We start from the raw sequence: 12,976 nt of genomic DNA on the forward strand, positions 1-12,976 counted from the left end.
AAAGATGGTAGCCTTCTTTATGAAAACTCGGGCAGACATTCAGCTCTATTCTGCTTGAACATCAGGAGGTTTCTTTAAATCAGTCCAGGCTCCTCAGCTCCCAGTTAAGGAAGACATGTTAGTGCCACGTAAAACCAGGTCACATTTAGGGCCCTCCATGGCCTCCTCTGCATCGCTACTGTAATTCTTTAAATCACAACATTTGTGCACAAAGCCAGATTCAGTGCTCATAGACAAACCCAAAACTACAGAAATAGAAACTTCTGTAACTTTTAAGATTCACCTTCTACCAGTACCACTCATGCCCCCTGATATTCTATGTTGGAAAAGCAATCCTGCTTTATATTTTTAAATTAATTTGGCAGCACTGGGTCTTAGTTGCAGCATGTGGGATCTAGCTCCCTGATCAGGGATTGAACCCAGGCCCCCTGCATTGGGAGCAGAGTCTTAGCCTCTGGACCACCCGGGAAGGCCCTGCTTTATGTTGTAACACAGAAGGAGGTTCCTTCTTTGGGTTTCGATGGAGTGGGTGGGACCCAGCATCTCAGAAATGAGAAATGTTGTGTGGACACAGGTAGAATATAGGTAGAATATATGTTTCCTTGAACTTATCTCTGTGGACCATTAGGCCAAGGACAAGTATGTTCTTTGATGAAAAATAAAACAAGCTCCTTCCAGAAATCCTGCTGTTTGTCCATAGGATTTTGCAGGCAAGAATACTGGAATGGGTTGCCATTTCCTTCTCCAGGGGATCTTCCCAACCCAGGGATGGAACCTCGGTCTCCTGCATTGCAGGCAGATTCTCTACCATCTGAGCCACCAGGGAAGTCCCTTTCCAAGGATACTCACATCCTAATCCCCAGAACCTGTGAAAATATTAAGTTACATGGCCGAGGGAAAGTAAGCCTGCAGATGGAATCGTGGCTGCCAATCAGTCGACCTTAAAATAGAGAGAGTGTAACTTCCCTGGTGCTCCAGTGGCTAAAACGCCTCACTCCCAGTGTAGAGGGCCTGAGTCTGGTCCCTGATCGGGGAACTGGATCCTTCATGCCGGCATGAAGATCCTGCACTCAGAGACGAAGATCCTGTGTACCGCAACTAAGACCTGGTGAAGCCAAATAAATAAATAAAAATTAAACTTAAAAAAAAAAAAAAAAACAGAGAGAGTATTTGAGGTTGTCCAGGTGGCTCCAGTGAGATCACAAGAGCTCTTCATAGCAGAAGAAGGAGGCAGAAAAGCATTGATAGAAATGGCAGAGTGAGAGGGACTTGGCCCTACTTTGCTGGATTTGAAAATGGAGGAAGGGAACTAGGAGCCAAGGAAGGTGGTGGCCTCCAGAAACTAGACAGACATGGAGATGGATGCTCCCCCAGAGCCTGCAGAAAAGATCAGCCCTGCCAACACTCTCATTTAGCCCACTGAGTCCCATTTCAGACTCTGACCTACAGAACTGTAAAATAATCCATGTTGTTTCAAGCCACTAAATGTGTGGAATGGGTTACAACAGCAGTAGGAAACTATTACATGCCTCTCATCAATAACGTGCACTCTGAGTGAGCTTCCCTAGGGGCTCAGTGGTGAAGAATCTGCCGGACAAGCAGGAGATGCGGGTTTGATCCCTGAGTCCAGAAGATCCCCTGGAGGAGGAAATAGCCACCCACTCCAGTATGCTTGCCTGGAGAATCCCACGGACAGAGGAGCCTTGCAGGCTGCAGTCCATGGGGTCACAAAAGAGTCAGACACGACTTAGAGACTAAACAACAAGGTTTGATAAAATTGTGTAGTATGGTAGGTTCACACAGCGCTGGGGGCCAGGTGATCTGGGTTTTAATCCTGCCCTGGGGAATGTTGCTGTCTTTAATTTTCCCCTGGAACAAACAGGCAAGCTGGGAGAACAGATGATTTACCAGAAGTAACTGCCTAGAGGGGTCCTGAGTCTCTGTGGTGGCATGGCTGAAGGGAGGTGATGGGTCACTGCCGTGGGAACAGAATGCGGAATGGCCGTCATACAGACCTAAAATTCGCCACCCCTGAATAGAGCAGGTATTAATCTAGATGCTGCAAATAAGACAGAGTAGCTTATGATGCAGATGACACAGTTCCCGACTTTGAGGAGTTCAGTTTAGAGAAAGGAGGGCTTCGTTGGTGACTCAGACAGTAAAGACTCCACCTACAATGCAGGAGACCTGGGTTCCATCCCTGGGTTGGGAAGATCCCCTGGAGGAGGGCATGGCAACCCACTCCAGTATTCTTACCTGGAGAATTCCCATGTACAAAGGAGCCTGGAGGGCTTACAGTCCATGGGGTCACAAAAGAATCGGACACAACTGAGCGCTAAGCATCAGAGAAAGGAAAACAGGTCAGTGGACAATTACACACCCGTGTTGTAACTGAAACGACAAAAGAAGGAATAGAAGAATGACAAGATTAGGATGAGTAGGATGGGAAGACCGAATCCCTCCTCTCAAGGGACTCAGAGACTAACAGAGAAGACAAAATTGAACCAGCACATCGTGCAGAGACGCTCTACTGTAGAACTCATGGGGGTTCTGTGGGGCTAGAGGAGATGCCACTAAATCTATACGAAGTGGGAAAAATTGACTAGTATTCTAGTCAAAGCGGGTGCTGCTTTACCCACCAGAAGATCTAGCAAATGCCTGGTAGGTTTTTAAACAATAAACTTCACAACTTATCTCAAAATGGAATGTTTCATTATTTAACATCAAGGATTTAATGTAACAGAATATTATCAGGTTGCCAATTAATAATAAGTTTTTCCTAGTGTGAAACAGTTGGGAACTATCAATTTTCTGTGTATGCACTCCTTTTTATATAGTCATTTTTATATGGATGATTAATTCTCCTAGAACAAAAAAAGGTTCTCTTTAGAACCTTTAAAGAGATGCTTACATCTGCTTTAGATGTTTTCCTAAATCTTTGAACTACTTTTCATAACATTATATATGTGAAATGCCAAAAAAGAACAGTCATAAAGTAAATACCTACATCTAGTTTAAGAAGCAGACATTTCTATTATCTCTGGAACTCCAATACACATTTGAATTATAGCTTGAAAAAAATAAAACTTGTTGTTCATTTGCTAAGTCATGTCTGACTCTTTGCACCCCGTGGACTGTAGCACAACAGGCTTCCCTATCCTCCACTATCTTCTGGAGTTTGCTCAAGTTCATGTCCATTGAGTCGGTGATGCCATACAACCATCTTATCCTCTGCCAAGGATAATTACTAGAAAAAATTTTAACAGAAGCCCAAAAAGAAAAGTGGCTTATAATTCCCTATTTAGTTAACACCAGTGACATCAGAAATAATAATGATAAAACTAAGACACACTAAAGTTAAAAACATTCGAATATTCAAAGGAACAAAATAAATGAAAGCTGCCTTCTCCCACCCCTTTAAGTCTCTCTTCCAAAAGATAGTGACTATTAATAATTCCTCAAGATTCCTTCCTGAAAATAAAATTATTTGCATGAACCTCTGTGTGGGAGGTTGGAATTGGGGCAAGTAGTAATAATAGCAATGATTAGTAGTAATATTAACATTATATTTTAATAGTAATGAGATTACTGGATTAAAGGATATATTCACTTTTAATAGATGTCAAATTGTCTTAGCATCTTGTTGCACCAATGTGCCCTCCTGCAGTTGAATACAGAACAAAGATTTTGAAAGTGCTGGTTAGAAAGAGAAATGCCATTGCACTCATGCCTTTAAAGTTCAGACTCTCTAATGACACTGAAGTCAAACTGCTGTGTTCCTTGCAGATTCTGCTCACGATGGACAGAGTTCCACAACGTGGCCTGTGCGGGGCAGAGGGCTGTGTGGAGAACTTGACCAGAACTCGTCGGAATGTTTCCAATTTCATGCAAGATGCCAGAAATGTCAGGATTACCTGTGGGCAGGTAAGTGATTATTATTTTCTCAGGATTTCGATTGCCTTCTGATCAGAGGTCAAAATCTCACTTTTATAAGCTTCAAGGATTCATTTACTTCCCTTTGAGCACTTTTTCATGAGCTCAGTGACAATCTGGGGGTGCTCAGTGCAGGTTTATAGACTCTTATTATTCAAAAGTAGGTCAACTCACTTCTTCTCTTTTTTAAACTCCCTTGTTGTTCCCTTGAAAAACATGTATGGTTAAGGACCAAACAAACACTCAAGTGAGCAAAAGAGATCTCTGGGCAAATTAAGGCAATTATTTTCTTTTTAATGCAAAAAGGAAAAAAAACACCCAGGAAGAAGTCTTCACATTGTGTAAGCAAATTTTTGGCCAAGTGAGTTTTTGTTTGTTTGTTTAAGTGGCATTAACTTCTTCCAGTTGATGGGTTAATTATTAACTGTATTTAATGATTTAGTATTGGATTGGCCAAAAATTTCATACATAAGTAACATCTTATGGAAAGACCCAAATGAAATTTTTGGCCAAATTAATTTTTAAATATAGATAGCTGGCTTAAAACTCAACATCCAAAAAACTAAGATCATGGCATCCGGTCCCATCACTTCATGGCAAATAGATGGGGAAACAATGGAAACAGTGACAGACTTTATTTTCTTGGGCTGCAAAACCACTGCAGATGGTGACTACAGCCATGAAATTAAAAGATGGGAAAAGCTAAGGCAAACCTAGACAGCATATTAAAAAGCAGAGACATTACTTTGCCAACAAAGGTCCATCTAGCCAAAGCTATGGTTTTTCCAGTAGTCATGTTTGGATGTGAAAGTTGGACTATAAAGAAAGCTGAGCACCAAAGAATCGATGCCTTTGAACTGTGGTGTTAGAGAAGACTCTTGAGAGTCCCTTGGACTGCAAGGAGATTAATCCTAAAGGAAATCAGTCCCGAATATTCACGGGAAGGACTGATGCTGAAGCTGAAGCTCCAATACTTTGGCCCCCTGATGTGAAGAACTGACTCATTAGAAAAGATCCTGATGCTGGGAAAGATTGAAGGTGGGAGGAGAAGGGGGTGACAGAGGATGAGATGGTTGGATTGCATTACGGATTCAATGGACATGAATTTGAGCAAGCTCTGGGAGTTGGTGATGGACAGGGAATCCTGGTGTGCTGCAGTCCATGGGGTCACCGCAGAGTCCAACACGACTGAGTGACTGAACTGAACTGAGTGGCTTCTCACAAGCCCCAAGGAGCCTGTCACATCCTGGATCTGACCAACAGCCACCTTTCATTCCTTCTCCAGGAGAAAAATTATCTCCACTGGCCCTTCTCACTTTCCTCTGACCCTCAAGTCCCTTCCCCAACTGAAGTCACTTCCCGTCTACTAGGGCCTCAACATGAATTTTCTCACTAAAGCCAAGAAGAACTTTTGATTTCTCTACTTCTGCTTCTTTACCTCACCAAAGCCCTTAAGGGAAGGAAATTCTAAAAAGTGTGGCTAAGAATTGGAGCAAGAGATCAAATATAACTCGAGCTTTTTATTAGAGCAGATGGGGGTGTTATTTCTTCAGAATTGCTCACTGGGTGACTCTCCACACCTCTGTTTCATCATCTGGAAAACGAAATTAATATAGCTACACAGGTGTTTCAAGAATTAAGTAAAATGTCTGAAGTATTCATGATTCTCATTATTCAAGTGTTTCTGCTTCAAGTCAGAGTTACAAGGTTGCATACAGACCCAGAAATTTTTATAACAGAAAAGCATACACTAATGTGAAAGTGAGTGAAAGTGTTAGTTGGTCAGTCGTGTCCGATTCTTTTCGACCCCGTGGACTGTAGCCCACCAGGCTCCTCTGTCCATGGAATTCTTCAGGCAAGAATGCTGGATTGGGGTGCCATTCCCTTCTACTGACCTCTTGTAAGAATAGTCCAATTCAAACATCCCACCAATGTATCATTATCTTCCTTACATCCAGTGAAACGCTTTGAAGAATAATCTCTCCCTGATTGTCACAAGGTAATAGAGAAGATGAGGGGGTGGGGGTGTTGGGGAGGTGATTAGAGCAAGGTGGTCAAAAGGCACAAAGTTCCAGTTACAAGATAAGTAAGTACTGGGATGTAATGTACAACATGACGATTGTAGCTAACACTGCTGTGTGATATACAGGAAAGTTAAAAGAGTAAATCCTAAGAATTCACATCCCAGGAGAATTTTATTTTCTTTTTATTTTATCTATTAACATATGAGATGATGGATTTTAACTAAACCTACAGCAGTCATCAGTTGACAGTATGTGTAAGTACAACCCTCCTGATTTATTACTTTTAATAGTTTCTGTGTGACCCTAAATATTCATTGGAAGGGCTGAAGCTGAAGCTCCAATACTTTGGTGACCTGATGTGAAGAGCTGACTCTTTGGAAAAGACCCTGATGCTGGGAAAGATTGAGGGCAGGAGGAGAAGAGGGCAGCAGAGGATGAGATGTTTAGATTGCATCACCAACTTAATGGACAGGAATTGGAGTAAACTCCAGGAGACCGTGGACAGGGAAGCCTGGCGTGCTGCAGTTCTTAGGGTCACAAAGAGTTGGACATGACTTAGCAACTGAACAACAACAACAAAATACATTCCTTAAGATTTTTCTGTATACAAGACTATGTTATCTATGAATAAAGTTGGTTCTACCTTTTCGTTTCTCATGTAATTGTTTTACACCAAGTTTCACCTTTATTTTAGGGAAATCTTTTTCCACTCTCTAAAAGAGCAAATGAGAATCCCTTGTAGAATTCTCCTTGCCTAAAATCATGAGGGAAGTCACCAACTTCTTCCCCCATAATTTAAAGAAAATTTACATCACTATTTTAAAAGTTAACAACTCTAAACTTGCAAATGAAGACATTTTAAAAGAATATCTGGATCTCCTTTCAAATGTATACTATATCTCGTTAACTGTGACTCCCTTTGTTTTCAAAATATTTTCTTGAATTACTTTTCAAATGTATGTGCATGCGTGCATGCTAAGTTTTTTCAGTCGAGTCTGACGCTTTGTGACTCCATGGACTGCAGCTTGCCAGGCTCCTCGTCCTCCACTATCTCCTGGGTTTTGCTCAGGTTCAAATTCATGTCCATTGAATTGGTGATACCATTTATGATTCGTCAGTTACAGTTTGTTTGAGAGCTCTGTGTCAGGATGGAGCCTCCACCACATGGAGCAAAACTAGTTCCACTGTCAGGGGAGAGAGCATGATAAACCCTAAACCGTTCTTAAAGGCTTCCTCAAACAGTGAGACACATCACTTTGAAGATGGCACGCTCGACGTCCAGGTGGCAGGGAAGTGCAGTCTCTCCCATGTGTCCTGACCTGAGTATCAGGGAGCAGCCCTAATGACCTTCACAGACGCTATGGAAAAGACAAGGAAAAGGCACATTTGCTAAATCTTCAGTGTGTGTTGGCCCTGTGATCACTTTACGGTGTTATTTCATTCATGCCTTTTGAACCCGGTTGAAAACTCACCAGGTACAAAATGAGTGAAAACTCAGTCGTGGTCAAAAAGGCTGAAAACAGAAAGCTTAAGGGCTGGGACTTAAATCCACAATCGTTTTTTTTCCTTTTTGCTGCTGAGCATGCACGCGTGTGTGCTCAGCCACTTCAGTCACGTAGGTTTCTTTGGGGTCCCATGGACTCTAGCCCACTAGGCTCCTCTGTCCATGGGACTCTCCAGGCAAGAATACTGGAGTGGGTTACCATGCCCTCCTCCAGGGGATCTTCCCAAGACAGGGATCAAGCCTGTGTCTCCTGCAATGCAGGTGGATTCTTTACCACTGAGCCACCAGGGAAGCCCCTAAATCTATACTCAGTTCAGTTCAGTTACTCAGTCGTGTCTGACTCTTTGCAACCCCGTGAATCACAGCACGCCAGGCCTCCCTGTCCATCACCAATTCCTGGAGTCCACCCAAACCCATGTCCATTGAGTCGGTGATGCCATCCAACATCTCATCCTCTGTCTTTCCCTTCGCCTCCTGCCCTCAATCTTTTCCAGCATCAGGGTCTTTTCAAATGAGTCAGGTCTTCACGTCAGGTGACCAAATTATTGGAGTTTCAGCTTCAACATCGGTCCCTCCAATGAACATCCAGGACTAATCTCCTTTAGGATGGACTGGTTGGATCTCCTTGCAGTCCAAGGGACTCTCAAGAGTCTTCTTCAACATTACAGTTCAAAAGCATCAATTCTTCAGCGCTCAGCTTTCTTTGTAGTCCAACTCTCACATCCATACATGACCACTGGAAAAACCATAGCCTTTACTAGACGGACCTTTGTTGACAAAGTAATGTCTCTGCTTTTTAATATGCTGTCTAGGTTGGTCATAACTTTCCTTCCAAGGAGTAAGCGTCTTTTACTTTCATAGCTGCAATCACCATCTGCAGTGATTTTGGAGCCCAGAAAAAGAAAGTCAGCCACTGTTTCCACTGTTTCCCCATCTATTTGCCATGAAGTGATGGGACCGGATGCCATGATCTTAGTTTTCTGAATGTTGAGCTTTAAGCCAACTTTTTCACTCTCCTCTTTCACTTTCATCAAGAGGCTTTTTAGTTCTTCTTCACTTTCTGCCATAAGGGTGGTGTCATCTGCATATCTGAGGTTAATGATATTTCTCCTGGCAATCTTGATTCCAGCTTGTGCTTCCTCCAGCCCAGCGTTTCTCATGATGTACTCTGCGTATAAGTTAAATAAGCAGGGTGACAGTATACAGCCTTGACTACTCCTTAAATCTACACCACCCAACTCCAAAGCCCATGGACCTTGTCTTTACCCTGTTACTTCCTTCTTTGCTAGACTGTCCTGCTGTTCCTGAACTATACACAAAGGTGGATGAGGCCCTTGAGTTGGTCAACATATCCAATCATCAGTACACCCAGGTACTCCAGATGACCCAGCATCACTTGGAGGACACCACGTATCTAATGGAGAAGATGAGAGAGCAGTTTGGTTGGGTAACAGAGCTGGCCAGCCAGACCCCAGGAAGTGAGAACATCTTCAGTTTCATAAAGGTAATGGAGAGCCAAGAACAGATATGGAGATTACATGTGTGCACATTGATTTTTCTGTTTCTTATTAATTCCATCTGAATTTGAAAACAAGCTGCAGGAGGATTTTCACACATTGTGATTGTACTCAGGCTGACTTGTGCATGGCCTTTAGAAAACAAGACACTTTATAGAGAAAACCAACTTAAAACACGAAATATTTTCTAATCCAGAGATGGCTAATTCTTTGTTTTAATCATACTGCACTTTATTATTTTTTACACTATTATTTATTTGTTTTTGGCTCTGCTGGGGCTTTTGCTATACGGGCTTTTCTCTAGTTGCAGTGCACAGGCTTTTCATGGCAGTGGCTTCTCTTCTTCAGGAGCACAGGCTGTAGGGCATATGGCTTCAGTCATTGTGGTTTACGTGCTGAGTTGCCCTGCGGCACGTGAGATCTTCCCAAAGCAGGGATTGAACCTGTGTCTCCTGCATTGGCAGGCAGATTCTTTACCACGGAGCCCCCAGGGAAGCCCCCAGTGATGGCTAATTCTAACTAGAGCTATAGTGTGATAACTGAAACAGGTACCCTTGAAGAAGCCTGGCCAATATTGTTTCTAAGAGAGAAGATTTTCAGGTAAAGAAACATGAATTCTAAAGCTGGCTCTGAAACTTAACAGCCGAATGAGTTTGGGAAAATTCCACCTGGAAATTTTTCCACCTGGGAAATGGGTGCCTGTAAAGTGATGAGTGTAGATTCCTTATCCAAAACAAAAGCTCTGTAAATTATAGCTCTCACTAGCTTTTGACACAATGAGCTGCTGACTTTCTTTGAAAATTAAACACATTTTTATATTAATGTTCACGAATAATCAGATTGCCATCTTAAGTTGCACTTATACCATGTCTCCCACTTCTCATCAATAACTCCTGTTGCATAACATAAAACAGTGATTGAATTGCTTTCCTAATGCTCCCCCACTCCACACACACATGTATGACATTAACACAGGATGCACCAGGCTAGTGATTCCTGATGAGGTTGGTACTGGTGGACTCCAAAAAAGACCTGGATTCAGAAATCTCTGGGCAGAGCTATCAGAGGTGCAGTATTTTGTGCAGCATGTGATGTTAGTGCCCTACACTGACCGACGCTAACTGCTCACCCCTGCAACCTTCTCCAAAGGGTTATCCTTGGAGTCACTTATCCTTCAGGATCAGGCTGAGGCTGGAGCTCACCTGAAGCCACTTCCTGGATTAGCTTCTCCCTCTTCTCTGTCTTGCTTGCCTCATCCCCTTAAAAGCTCTACCTGAAAGCACTCTTCATAAATCAGTGTATCAGACGCCGAGGCTCTGCTTCTTGGCAATCTGACCTATGACATCTTGTATCCTAGTGAATCACTGTCTTTCAAACTACGTGGTCAATGGTTGAGAAATAAGTTTAGAGTCACAACCAGCACATTAAAACAAAACAAACAAACAGAAAATGGAATAGGACAGACTAGAAGAAAAAAAATTAGAGTGCATCATATTTAATAAGTCAGATGCGTATGTCATGGAACTTTCATTTCCATATGTCTGTTTATATGTGTGGATACATCATATGGGGCTTCCCAGGTGGCACTAGTGGTAAAGAACCTACCTGCCAGTGCAGAAGACATAAGAGACATGGGTTCGATCCCTGAGTTGGGAAGATCTCCTGGAGGAGGGCATGGCAACCCACTCCAGTATTCTTGCCTGGAGAATCCCATGGACAGAGGAGTCTCGCGGGCTACAGTCCATGGGGTTGCAGCAAGTCGGACATGACTGAAGCAACTTAACACACACACACACACACACACACACACACACACAGACATGTACACACACATGTACACACATATTATACATAAGACTTTTTTTTCTCTTTTCTTTTTATTGAAGTGTAGTTGATTTACAATGTTGCATTAGTTTCAGATGTTATTAGTTTCAGCAAAGTTATTGTTTTATATATATATTCTTTTTAGGTTGTTTTTCATGACAGGTTATTACATGGTATTGAACGTAGTTCCCTGTGCTCTATAGTAGGTCCTTGTTGTTTATCTATTTTATATATAGTAGTTTGTATCTGTTAATCCCAAATTTCTAATTTCTCCCTCCCCCTTTTCCCCTTTGTTTTCTAAGACATGTGTTTTTGAGTCATGGTAACAAACTTGTTTGTAACCACAGACCATAGTCAAAAGGTTTTGAAAGCCACTATCAATTCCTGCTGACTCTCTAATCCTGTTACTTCATTAGCTAGATCATTCCCTAGGAGCATAAAATAATTCGACATATTTTGACATATGTGTTCATCCTCACAAATATAGACTTTTAGTTTAAGGATAAAAATTCTTGTAAGGAATGAGGAAAACTAAAATTTTAAGAAAAATTATAGTGTATTCAACCTTTAGAAAAGTAGAGGCAATATTTAATTCTTTTTATCATCATCAAGATTTCCATTCTATGCTTCAATTTGTTTCCATTCTAGTGTCTCTGTAACATTAAGTGATTTAACTAAAATTTTTGATATTTTTTAATGTATTTATTTTTTAATTGAAGGATAATTGCTTTACAGAATTTTGTTGATATTGATAACAAAGGCATTTCCATACAAAAAACTCCATATAAAGTAAAATTACATCATTTTCGGTGATACATTTCTCTAATAATAATCACCACTAAAAAGCACTTACTATTTGTCAGGCAATGTTCTAAGAACTTTCCCCATGTATTACATAATTGAATACCCTCAGTGTTCCTATACGGTGAGTATAATTATTTTACAAAATTTTCAGATAAGGTACAGAGAAGTTGCACAACTTGTCTGAGATCACACAGCTAGTAAACGGTAGAACTGGGGTTCAAGGCCAAACAGCTCTTCTTCAGGATCCTTGGGCAGAACTGCCTGTAAAAGTTATTTTTCTTAAGACAACTCTTAGTTCATCATGTAATGAAAAGTACAAATCTATAAAACAACACATACTGAAGAGGAATCTTCTGTAAAAAGTACACAAATTCCAGCAGGTGAAAAAAGCTATGTGCTTTAGGTTGTAGTTACATAGGTGTTAACATTATAATTATTTATTGAGATAGACACAAATGCTTTATGTCTAGTTCAATGTGTTTTATTTAATTACCAAAAGAAAAACAAAGGAAAGCTATGGTAGCTTTATAAACTAGAGTCAAGAAATCACCAATTTTTATTTGACTTCTTAATATTTTGCTTTAGTTTTTTTGATAAGGAGATATATTTGAAAACATTTTCAAAATAGTTCTCTTTACAAGTTGCATGTCATTACAGTTTCATTTAATTAAATCAAAATATATACACTTGAGAACTCATTAAGAGAGTAAATGACATGCATTTTGGATGACTGGTTCTTAAAAAATTACACATAAAACCAGTGTGTGTGTAAATTTGCTACAGAAACTCAGTACAAAACTTGGTGTATCACATTAACATTTGTGGCACAAGACAGCATGTGTGTGCTAAGTCACTTCTGTTGTGTCCAACTCTTTGTGATCCTATGTGCTGTAGCCTGCCAGGCTCCTCTGTCCATGTGATTCTCCAGGCAAGAAAATTGGAGTGGGTTGCCACGCCTTCCTCCAGGGGATCTTGCCCCACCCCGGGATCAAACCCACATCTCTTGCATCTCCTGCATTGGCAAGCAGATTCCTTACCACTAGCGCCACCTGGGAAGGAGCACTCATCAAATACTCCATCCACACACTCAGACCGTCTAGCTTCTCTTGCAGTTAAGTGATACCATGTGTTAAGATCTGCCCAATGAAACATGAACAAAAGTGAAGAGGTGTTTGTAGACTGAGATAGAGAGGAGCCTGCATGTGGTTATGTATTCTTTCTCTACTGAGGGTACAAAGAAAGCCATATGTTGTTACACGTGCTACCACACACTGACATGATCTTCCTCTCTTAACCAGAGTCTTGAGCATCTTGGTGGTTCAGAGTCCTTGTGCTGGGATGTGTAACATAAGTGAGAGAGAAATTATGCT

General features: G+C 41.3%; 1 protein-coding gene across 1 annotated transcript in view; it reads left to right on the forward strand.

Annotated features, from left to right (window-relative positions):
- The window catches only part of CLUL1 (clusterin like 1), a 35,416-nt gene that overhangs the window by 21,267 nt on the left and 1,173 nt on the right, over positions 1–12,976 (forward strand). The window lies entirely within an intron of this gene.

This window comes from Cervus canadensis, chromosome 23 (assembly GCF_019320065.1).
Source record: "Cervus canadensis isolate Bull #8, Minnesota chromosome 23, ASM1932006v1, whole genome shotgun sequence".
Lineage (NCBI taxonomy): Eukaryota > Metazoa > Chordata > Mammalia > Artiodactyla > Cervidae > Cervus > Cervus canadensis.